This window comes from Patella vulgata, chromosome 4 (assembly GCF_932274485.2).
Source record: "Patella vulgata chromosome 4, xgPatVulg1.2, whole genome shotgun sequence".
Taxonomy (NCBI): Eukaryota; Metazoa; Mollusca; class Gastropoda; family Patellidae; genus Patella; species Patella vulgata.
Genome location: NC_065882.2, coordinates 35,791,294 through 35,802,649, shown reverse-complemented (window position 1 = coordinate 35,802,649; position 11,356 = coordinate 35,791,294). Strand labels below are relative to the sequence as shown.

The window sequence follows — 11,356 nt, the reverse complement described above, 5'->3', positions numbered from 1 at the left end:
TCACAAGAAATTGTGGGGGCGACGGCAATATACGACCACATTTCCATGTGGGCTTATAAAAATGTAAAAAATGAATGATAAATAAAATATATTGGCAAATAAAAAATATGGGTCGCAGATAAATCATACAGATGGCAATGAAATAGACCCAGCAGATCAGATAGAACAATTTCAATAAGCCCGACGAGAATGAAGTTGGATTAGGTTTGTATTTTAGGTTTGTATTTTATTTACTTTGTGATCAACTAAAGTGCAAATAAATGCGTTTTTCAATGTTTCTGGATCAGTTAAGAAACAAAATATCCACTCCGTATAATAACTGACTGAAGGTGTGAGCCATAAAAGATACACAGTCAAATTTCAGCTCCCTGACAAATCTGTTGTTATACGGTACTTATAATTAGACTATGAGTGGATATCTCACAAAGATAGGTTGCCAGGCAACAAAACATACGCCCACAGCAGCTAAATCGTCCGAGCAGTCGACAAGGGTTGTCGCATATTCAGGGATGTGCCTACTATAATTACAATTACCAGGCGGCACCGCCCAGCACCAATATTGTCCACCCGGCAAAAATATCTTGAAGCAGATTTCCGCCCACCTCCATTTTCTTGTAAATAAAGATAATCTAAATTGGTAAAAGCGTTTTTATTTGTTGCTTTTAAAATTATAAACTGAATAAATTATTTTGACAATTAAATGTTAGGTAGGTCTTAAACTTACATTGTTGTTTATTTATGATTATATTGTCACTTTGTAAAGTGCCCGTGAACATGTTATATGAAAGGGCGCACTATAAATATGTTGTAATAATAATAATAATTACATTATTGTGTTACCAGCCTGAACCTATTTCACCAGAGGCTAATACAGACTTAAACATGTCAGCTTTCTTCATTCTTTCAAAATCAGCCTTTACATCATAATTCCTACAAATACAAAGATAACCTGTCACAATTTGTTAGACAAGGTAACATATGCCAACCAGGAGTTTTATTGTATGTGCTGTGATAATACTTATACTCTTTGTCTTATGATTGCCAGGCAACGAAACATACACCCACAGCATCTAATTGTGACTTCTAGAGGGACCAAAAGCTAAAAACGCGACTCTTCGTACAAACAGGAAGTTACGATCCAATATGCACAAATATCAAAAGGAACCAAGATCTGTAAGTTATAAACATGCATTTTAAGTTTCATCAACATCTGATTAAAATTGTGACTCTACAGGGTCCACAACAGTGATGGGATTTCAAAATTTTACTTGTCGGACATTTTACCGAAAATAAAGGGTCATAACTCTTATCGTTATTTAAGCAGACGAATTCGTACCACAATTAAAAGTCACATGTCAAAATATTCAAATCCCGTACGTATTAAAAAAAGGTGAACCTCGCTATTTTTCATATTTAATTCCCGTACAGTATTCAATTCATACCACAATTAAAAACCACATTGTCATGTCAACAAAATATTCAAATCCCGTACGTAATAAAAATTGGTGACCTCGCTATTTTTCACACTTAATTCCCGTACGGCATTCAAATTTATGTCTGTAAATGTCCTACAAAATTAAGCATTTTCGTGATATGTTGAATGAAAGCTTGCCGATCCTGCTTCGGCATCAAATTCACAACCATAATATTCCTTTAGAATTACGTGTCTTCGTTTATACGGCAGCAAATGAATGCAGAACTTACGAAATAGTTAAATCACTTGTAAACAGGCATAGCTAACCTCAGCGAATACCACTCTTTGATAGTCACGACAGAGTGACAGGCATCATAGGCAACACAGCAGAATGATTGACGCCTACAAATACGTAAGAATTTCTGCTCATATAGCTATTGGTAGCCCCTCCCCTTTTTGTTATTTTGCTGGGTGCGTACTAGTCTCGGTCACCCAGAAACTCCTAGTCTTCAACATATTCGTAGAATATTTTTCTGGATAATAGAGACTAATAGCCTACGTGACTCATCACACGGCTTCATAGTAAGCACTGCCTAATAATATGTTAAGCAATATTCGTGCCGCGCTCGAGATCAAGGGAATTTCTATATGGATTCTTAAAAGACGTAAAAGATATCGTAGACAAAATGACTGTCCATTGATTTAGGGTGTTATTTACTCTTACGATATGTGACATCTATGATTAGTTTATTATAGATGATGTCGGCTCACATCAATGCGATTAAGATGCCCGACAAATGAGAAACCACGAGGTTTATAATCATTCTTATTGAATTGATGAATAGTCCGACAAAAGGAAAGCAATGACTTCTGTTTAAGATTAGATTGATGAATTGTCCGACAAAGGATTAAGTCAGTCAATCAAGGCAGATTAAGTAGTTAAATCAAGGTAGGTTTATACTATAGACGGTATAACACGATAAATACGTTGATCACTTAATTACCTAATAAACCCAGCGTATTATCGGCGATAATCGGGTTGAGTGGTAGTTATACACTCAGTAAACTATATTAATTTCGGAATTTTGAATATTATTCACCATGTCTTGATGTCCGATTGGGCATATTCCCGGTCGGACAATTTTGGGCGTTTGGAAAAAAGATTCGGACAAGTCCGGAATATACGGGCAAAATCCCATCACTGGTCCACAACCTTAATATACCATATTTTTACACTATTCGCATACAAGCGGCGGCCATTTTGTCCCACAGTTTTGGTCCGATTTTCATGAACTTCGAAGCCAACCTTCATCACGGGGTAAAGGTGATATAATCAAACGGTTTTTAAAAACAGATAATAATTGTGACCTCCAGAGGGACCACATTTTCGAGAGATGGATAGAGAACAAGCTAAAAAGAAAGCGATTTTTTGTACAATCAGGGGCCATAATTCAGGAAGTTACGGTCCGATATGCGCGAATATCGAAAGGAACCGAGATCTTTGGGTTATAAACTTACATTTCAAGTTTCAACAAAATCGGATAAAAATTGTGACCTCTATAGGGTCCACAACCTTGATATACCATATTTTTACACTATTTAAGAACAAACGGCGGCCATTTTGTCTGTCAATTTTGGGTCGATTTTCATGAAATTCGAACTCAGCTGTCCTTAGGGTGTAACGGTGATATAATACATTTTTAAACTTACATTTCAAGTTTCAACAAAATCGGATTAAAATTGTGACCTCTATAGGGTCCACAACCTTGATATACCATATTTTTACACTATTTGAGAACGAAGGGCGGCCATTTTGTCTGTCAGTTTTGGGTCGATTTTCACAAAATTCAAACTCAGCAGTCCTTAGGGTGTAACGGTGATATAATAATACGTTTTTTTAAATCGGATAAAAATTATGACCTCTATAGGGTCCACAAGCTAAAAACGAGATTTTTCGTACAATCAGGGGCCATAATTCAGGAAGTTACGGTCCCATATGCGCGAATATCGAAAGAAACCGAGATCTTTGGGTTATCAACTTCCATTTCAAGTTTCAACAAAATCGGATAAAAATTGTGACCTCTATAGTGTCCACAAGCTAAAAACGTACAAACAGGGGCCATAATCCATGAAGTTTCGATCCGATACATGCCAATATCGAAAGCAGGCGAGATCTTTTGGAGATAAACCTATATTTCAAGTTTCGTCAAAATCGGATAAGAATTGTGACCTGTAGAGTGTCCACAAACAAATTGTGGACGGACGGACAGCGGCGACGACAATATACGTCCACATTACAGATAATTATTCATACACCCACTTAAAGTTTAATCTTGCGTAATTTCCACGAATTGTTAGGAGCATTTCAGCTTTCTTGGGATCCAATCTGTTCCGTTTCTCGTCGTACAAATCACCCGCCTCGCTAAGCCGCCTTTCACTGGGTACACTAGGAGGGGCACACAAATATTTCGAAGCTAATTTGGTCAGTATCGGATAGCGATGACGACGTCGATGACGATTAATCTTCCAAATTGTCAATGGCTCTTCCGTTCTTCCTGGTATCGGTTCTGTGGAATAGAGGGCCAGTCCATTCTTAATACTAATACCCTTGTGTGACATCTGATGGGCATCTTGTTCCTTAACAAATTGATCGAACTCCTCATCGAGTAATGATTTTGTTGACGTTGATGGTTTGTGAATTTCTTGTAGTTCTGTCAATAGTTCCGCTTCCTCCACGTCTCCGTCTTCCATCAACCATTGTGTTACCGTCTTCTCTGTGTTGTCTGCTTTGAAAAACAATGCCTATTTCTTGGGTCTAAATACAGTAGAATCTGTATGAGCAGCCACTCCTATTCAGTGACATCTCCCTGTAAGCGGTCACGATAAATTCCCCCCGTAAAAATTCTATTGTTTCATCTCTTTATTCAACGGCCACTCCTCTACTATTTTACTAATAAATTCAACAAAACATCGCCCATTCAACGGCCATTGTTGAATGATACCATCTTGTCGTTCTTTGTAACACCCCCACTAATCCCGTGAGTAGTAGTTAATTAACTGGACACCCACTGATCAGGTAAAAAGAAATGTAAACATAAGAATCAACCCGGGAGTATCTGTTAATTAATCTTTTGTTTTATTAAACGATTAACCTGATCATTGTTTTCACGCGTAACGACACATAATTTGATATTGATTGAATAAAATAAAATTACCGAGTTTTGTCACGATCATCTAGTATCTCTTTTCCATTGCCACTTTGTTGTTAAACAGACGTTTTAGCACCTCCTATAATATTACATACGGAGTTACACCTCCTGTAAATAGGTGATAAAATCAGCGATGGTTTTTTGACCTATGTGATTTTTTGATAAAAGAAAATTAATTCATCGATTTTCTTCACAAAAATGGATAAATATTATCAAATGCATCACAATAGTAGACAGTAGTATCAAAGGTTGATACAATGTTACAAGTTTACAGAAGTTATGTGCGAGACTCGAGCAAAGAATTTTCATTCGGCGCAAGATTCAGCGACGGTCAAATTTACCGATGCAAGTATTGATGTTCGCTTCCAATGCATCCAAGCGTAATATTTAATTTATGTCAGCACAAAAAGCACCGAGGGAATAATAATTGACATGGATGATCCCTCAAATATCTGCAGTGTTGTTATAAGAGTACCGGCTAATTTCCACTGATTTGCTGTGGCTTGAGGTATATCGTATGAACTTGCGTAATCAACTATAGCGGTCATCTGCTCCAGCATTCTTTTCAGCATGTAGAAGGAACTATTCCACCGGGTTTGTACGTCTTGAATGATCATGTCATTGGGCAAACAGTGTTTTACTTGCAGTTCTTTAAGTCGGTAACTTGCTAGCATCGAATGTTTAAAATGTCCCACAACCTTTCTAAAGATAGGTTGCCGGGCAACGAAACATACGCCCACAGCAGCTAAATCGTCCAGGCAGTCAACAAGAGTTTTTACTTTTTTCGGTAATGGAACATTTATAATACACTAAAATCTGATTAGAGCAACAACTCAGAAAACCATTAGAATTTGTTTGGTTTTTATAAAGTTCTGCCCCATGCTGACATTTTGTATACAAAACACGCCCTGCAACAACATGTAAAGCCGTTCTTCCAGCAACAGTGATGCCTCCCCACACCATAACAGAACCACCCCCAAATCGATCATGTCTGATGACGTTAACGTCTTGGAAGCGCTCGTTTCGACGACGCCACACCCTCCTACGTCTGTCCAAAAAATCAACAGTGAACCTTGACTCATCTGAAAACATCACATTGCTCCAGCGTCGATTATCCCAGTGTTGACGATCCCTACACCAACGACGTCTTGCCTGAATGTGATGATCTCTCAAACAAGGGATCACGCGAGGACGTCGGGCGCGAAGGTGACCCCTATGCAGTCGATTCCGAATCGTCTGGCCACTCACTCTTACACCAGTGTCTGTTTGAAGACGAGCGCTGATCTGATTTGCTGTGATGACACGATTTCTCAAGGCCAAGGTACGGATAAATCGATCCTGGGCTTGAGTTGTCGCCCTTGGTCGACCTGAGCGTGGTCTGTCCTGTACAGATTGTGTATCACGGTATCTGGACCATAGCCTGCTTATGACAGACTGAGAAACATTCATCGTCCGCGCCACAACCGCCTGTGTTGTGCCGATCTGTAGCATGCCAAGGGCACGTAACCTTTCATTTTGGGTAAGCCGACGCATATCAAAATTTGTTTTCTGGTCACTAAAACAATTAAACTGATGTTTCCACCCTGGAATTCAATGCCACAATGACTGTAACATTCAAAGTCAGAGTCGTGCAAATCTTGGGTTGGACCCCCATGATGATCCCAAGCATCACCTGCATTCCATGCGGTAGCTATTGGTGCGTTTGGGCGTCACATGTAATTGGAAATGTTTCTTCTGTTAGGTTCTATAGTGACTTTTTTCGTAGTCATTTGCATATTTTAGTATTATGCCCCCAAAATCAAATATCCCCTTCTTTTTTTGAATAGTATATATCTTGAAGTCCCCAATTAACACTATAGCTATCTGAACTTTTCTCCGTAAAGATAACGTAATCGACAATGATCCCGGTCAACTGTCACTGCTATGGGATTTTGTTTTGAAACATACCAAATCTTTAACTTGATTTTTCTCAAAACTTACTCTGGTGAGTTGGGTGGCTTTAAGCAGTCACAACTCGGTCAATTTTCGGCCGATTTAAACAAACTATACATCAAATTGAAGGTAATGAGTCGGAGAATGTGAAAATAACAATAACTAAATTTTCAAAATTTCCTCATTGCGACTCAGTATGCCATGGGGGGTCACAAATATGAAAAGGGACAGATCTTTGGGATATAAAGATATGTTTTAAGTTTCAACAGAATCGGATAAAAATTGTGATCTCTAGAGGGTCCACAACCTTCGTATTGCATACTTTTACACAATTTGCGTACAAAGAGCAGCCATTTTGTCGGGCAGTTTCATTTCGATTTTCCTGAAATTCGAATTCAACCTTCATTATGGTGGAATGGTGAAATATTTAAATGGTTTTTAAAATCAGAAAAAAAAAATTGTGACCTCTAGAGACTCTGCAAGCTAAAATGCGATTTTTCTAACAACCAAGAGCCATAATCCAGGAAGTTACTTTCGGATATACGCGATTATCAAAAGGAAACAAGATCTTAGTGTGTAATGGTGATATTCACATGTTTTTTTTAAATCGGATAAAAATTGTTAACTCTACAACAAGCTAAAAACATGATTTTTCATACAACTAGGGGCCATAATTCAGGAAGTTACTACCCGATATGCTTGACTATTGTAGCACTATCGTCGTTGCGACATTGTTTTTAAATTTATAGACAAGGAATAGAAGAATAAGATGGGTTAAACAACATTATTTATCTTTACAAATTATTCTCTATTGTCAGTATATTAAGGTATGAGTTTATGAAATAGCGTGAGAATAACAGGAAAGAGGGTCTGAGTTCAAGGATAGATTGTGTCGAGAAACATGGGACGGAAAATTACGATTGCATCATTTAGCTTGTTTGACCAATCTCTATACTTATTTACATGATATTTGACCAATTAGATAATTGAATGTCCAAAACCCACAGCTACAAAACTATCATACTTGTGAGAATTCGTTAGACTTCCATTAGATTCCAGAGAGCTTCCATCTGAGTTCCTAGACAGCCGCGAGGCTGGCTAGGGTAGAGAAGTGGTTTTAGCTATATAGTATTGTAATTTGTGCTATGCTTGTATACCTGTATTCAGTTATATGCTATATAAAATGTAGAAGCGAACTATGCATTATTATTCCTGGTAAGACAAACGTCTTAAGAAACTGGAAGAAGTAAATACACAACGTGAAGCAGAATTAAAGACAGCTAGAGACAAATTCTAGACGATCACAAGGCTACAGAAATATGTAGTAAGAAAAGATGCATGGGTCGTATGTAGGATGTGGCGACCGGTTTTCCATAGACGCTCTCCACGTCAGACAAAAGACCTATGGTGCTACATATTCTATTTGGTTGCCGTGACAGTTTCGACCTTTAGGGTAAGCAGAAAATTTGGAAGAAGATTAGAAGAAAAGAGAGTAAGCATCACATATTTTCCACATCTAACCAGTGACTGCATAGCACTGCATAGTCTTACATATTCGATTTGATACCGTAACGAAGTTTCGACCTTTGGGGTAAGAAGTCACTTTAGAAGACGAATACATATTTGAAGACGTTAAGAAGAAAACCTGTACAATCCAGCAACAGAAAAAATCTGGTGGAAAAAAAAATCTGGTGGAGATATTCGAAAAATTGGGTAAATACATTTTGTTTGGAAAATTAAATGTGTTAAATTTGTTTAAAGACCAAATAATATTACTTTAAAGTTAAAATCTGATTAGAAACTAAGTATTTAAAATTTAACTGTATAGAGAATAAATTAGAGTCATTCATAAGTTTAGATTGATAGGTTTATTAAACAATATAATTTCATGAGTTAGGTATGTATATTGCCAGGTTAACATGACCTGTCGTAAATTTGTAGTAAAATTAAAGTTAAAGAGAATGTTTAGGGAGTAGGTTTTAAAAAAAAAATGTTTTGATATAACTAAGGAATAATAAGGAAACGGAATAGGGAATAAAATAAGGAACTAATGTTGTCTCCGGATCGCATTGAGAAAGAAGGCAGAGCTGAGGATGAAGTTGTGAGTGATTAACTCTAATTTCCTAGTTGGCCGTGGTTTCTACTGTGTTTCGTTAATTTGTGTTTTTGTGTTGTTTCGTATATGTGTGTTCAGCTATATAATTTTGAGGTCCTTAGTCCAGGCCTTAGAGTTGTTGTAATTTAACTTTTGATTAAAAAGTTGGGTTATGTAAAAAATCCCATATGGTTCATCTAGGGATGTTGGTTATAGTTTTTCTGGGAAAAAAACTAAAATTAAAGGCTCGTTAAATTGTGAGATTATCGCAAAGTCATTAATACGAGTTTTATAGGAGGTTAAAGTTAAGAATACAACACTTTTTAGAAAAGTGAAGTATACGGTAGATTTTGTCCGTATATAATATTATGTAATTAAATTTTTGCTTAGAAACGTAATATTAACATTTAATATATACTGCTAATTGCTTTAAGCTGTCGACATGTGCGCAAGGATTAGAATGTGTAATTTGACATGAGGTCGAATTATTATAAACAATAGGTTCTAACACTGTGTTAAATTTGACGTGTGTAAAAGTCACGGATTGCATTAATATAATATATAGGATATAGTTAGGTATGTTCTAATTGTTTTGTTTATAGAATATAGACTGGTGTTCCGAGGGAGTGAAGTGCACGTCACTTGCTTTGAACATGATTCTAAATAATGTTTATATACATGTAATACTAATAATGGAATAGGAACTGTAGGATGAAATGGAATGTCATTCATATACTGGCCATATTTGATTGACAGTCCTATTCTAAATAACGTGTTAGGTGATACTAATGTGGAATAAGTAACCATGGGCTTGTTTCATGTATTGGTTTTTGACTAACATACAAAACTGTAAATGATTAGGTCAAAAAGGTCACATTACTGACGGTGAAATATAAAATAACAGTGTAGGAATTCTAAAACACAAACGGAAATTATAAAACATAAACGTAATTCTAAAATTGTCCATTACTCAGTTCAGGTCAAGAGGTCAAACTTAGTTTGAAGTTTTATAGTTAAAGGGACACATCAAAGTTTATTAATACTTAAATAAAGTTAATTTTAATTAAGAGTAAGATTTACAAATAATTTTTCGAAATAATAATGTTAGATTAATATGAAAATAAAGTTTTAATAATTTAGGAATAGTTAGTTCTTGGTCTGATGGCAATGACATGTTTGATTGACGGATAAAATTGTACAACCCATACTTAGAAGAAAAAAAGAAAGTTTCAACTTGATACTATGGTAGCTGAAACAGACCAATACAAATCCAAGAAGAAGAAATGGTTTACCAGTTTACCAAATTGAGATTTCCTGAGACAGGATTTAGAGTGAAACCTGAACTTTATAAATATTACGTGATGTGTTATAGTGTTTTGAAATTAGGACACTTGAAGATTTAAAAAAGACAATTTGTGTTCTCTGTGTTTGGGATTAATGAATTTTCGTAGGACTTTGAAGTACATATGAACTTTTTGGATAGCTTTTGCATGCAACTTTTGATTTTTGATTATTTGTGTTCTTCTTTCACAGCTTTGATTTAAAGTATAGTAATCATTTATATTTGCCTGTTGCGTGAATAATTAGTTAGAATATCTATATTTTATATATATTCTTAAAGGGGGAAGAATTGTAGCACTATCGTCGTTGCGACATTGTTTTTAAATTTATAGACAAGGAATAGAGAAATAAGATGGGTTAAACAACATTATTTATCTTTACAAATTATTCTCTATTGTCAGTATATTAAGGTATGAGTTTATTTAAAACGCAAATTAACTGTTTATGAAATAGCGTGAGAATAACAGGAAAGAGGGTCTGAGTTCAAGGATAGATTATGTCGAGAAACATGTGAAGGAAAATTACGATTGCATCATTTAGCTTGTTTGACCAATCTCTATACTTATTTACATGATATTTGACCAATTAGATAATTGAACGTCCAAAACCCACAGCTACAAAACTATCATACTTGAGAGAATTCGTTAGACTTCCATTAGATTCCAGAGAGCTTCCATCTGAGTTCCTAGACAGCCGCGAGGCTGGCTAGGGTAGAGAAGTGGTTTTAGCTATATAGTATTGTAATTTGTGCTATGCTTGTATACCTGTATTCAGTTATATGCTATATAAAATGTAGAAGCGAACTATACATTATTATTCCTGGTAAGACAAACGTCTTAAGAAACTGGAAGAAGTAAATACACAACGTGAAGCAGAATTAAAGACAGCTAGAGACAAATTCTAGACGATCACAAGGCTACAGAAATATGTAGTAAGAAAAGATGCATGGGTCGTATGTAGGATGTGGCGACCGGTTTTCCATAGACGCTCTCCACGTCAGACAAAAGACCTATGGTGCTACATATTCTATTTGGTTGCCGTGACAGTTTCGACCTTTAGGGTAAGCAGAAAATTTGGAAGAAGATTAGAAGAAAAGAGAGTAAGCATCACATATTTTCCACATCTAACCAGTGACTGCATAGCACTGCATAGTCTTACATATTCGATTTGATACCGTAACGAAGTTTCGACCTTTGGGGTAAGAAGTCACTTTAGAAGACGAATACATATTTGAAGACGTTAAGAAGAAAACCTGTACAATCCAGCAACAGAAAAAGTCTGGTGGAAAAAAAAATCTGGTGGAGATATTCGAAAAATTGGGTAAATACATTTTGTTTGGAAAATTAAATGTGTTAAATTTGTTTA

The 11,356-nt window shown here is 36.1% G+C and overlaps 1 long non-coding RNA gene across 1 annotated transcript; it reads left to right on the top strand.

Annotated features, from left to right (window-relative positions):
* The first annotated feature begins 9,094 nt into the window (after positions 1–9,094).
* LOC130012541 (uncharacterized) lies at positions 9,095–10,794 on the top strand. Its single transcript, XR_008787990.1, has 2 exons — positions 9,095–9,226; positions 9,791–10,794. It is a non-coding gene; the product is annotated as an uncharacterized LOC130012541 (long non-coding RNA).
* Positions 10,795–11,356: the final 562 nt, after the last annotated feature.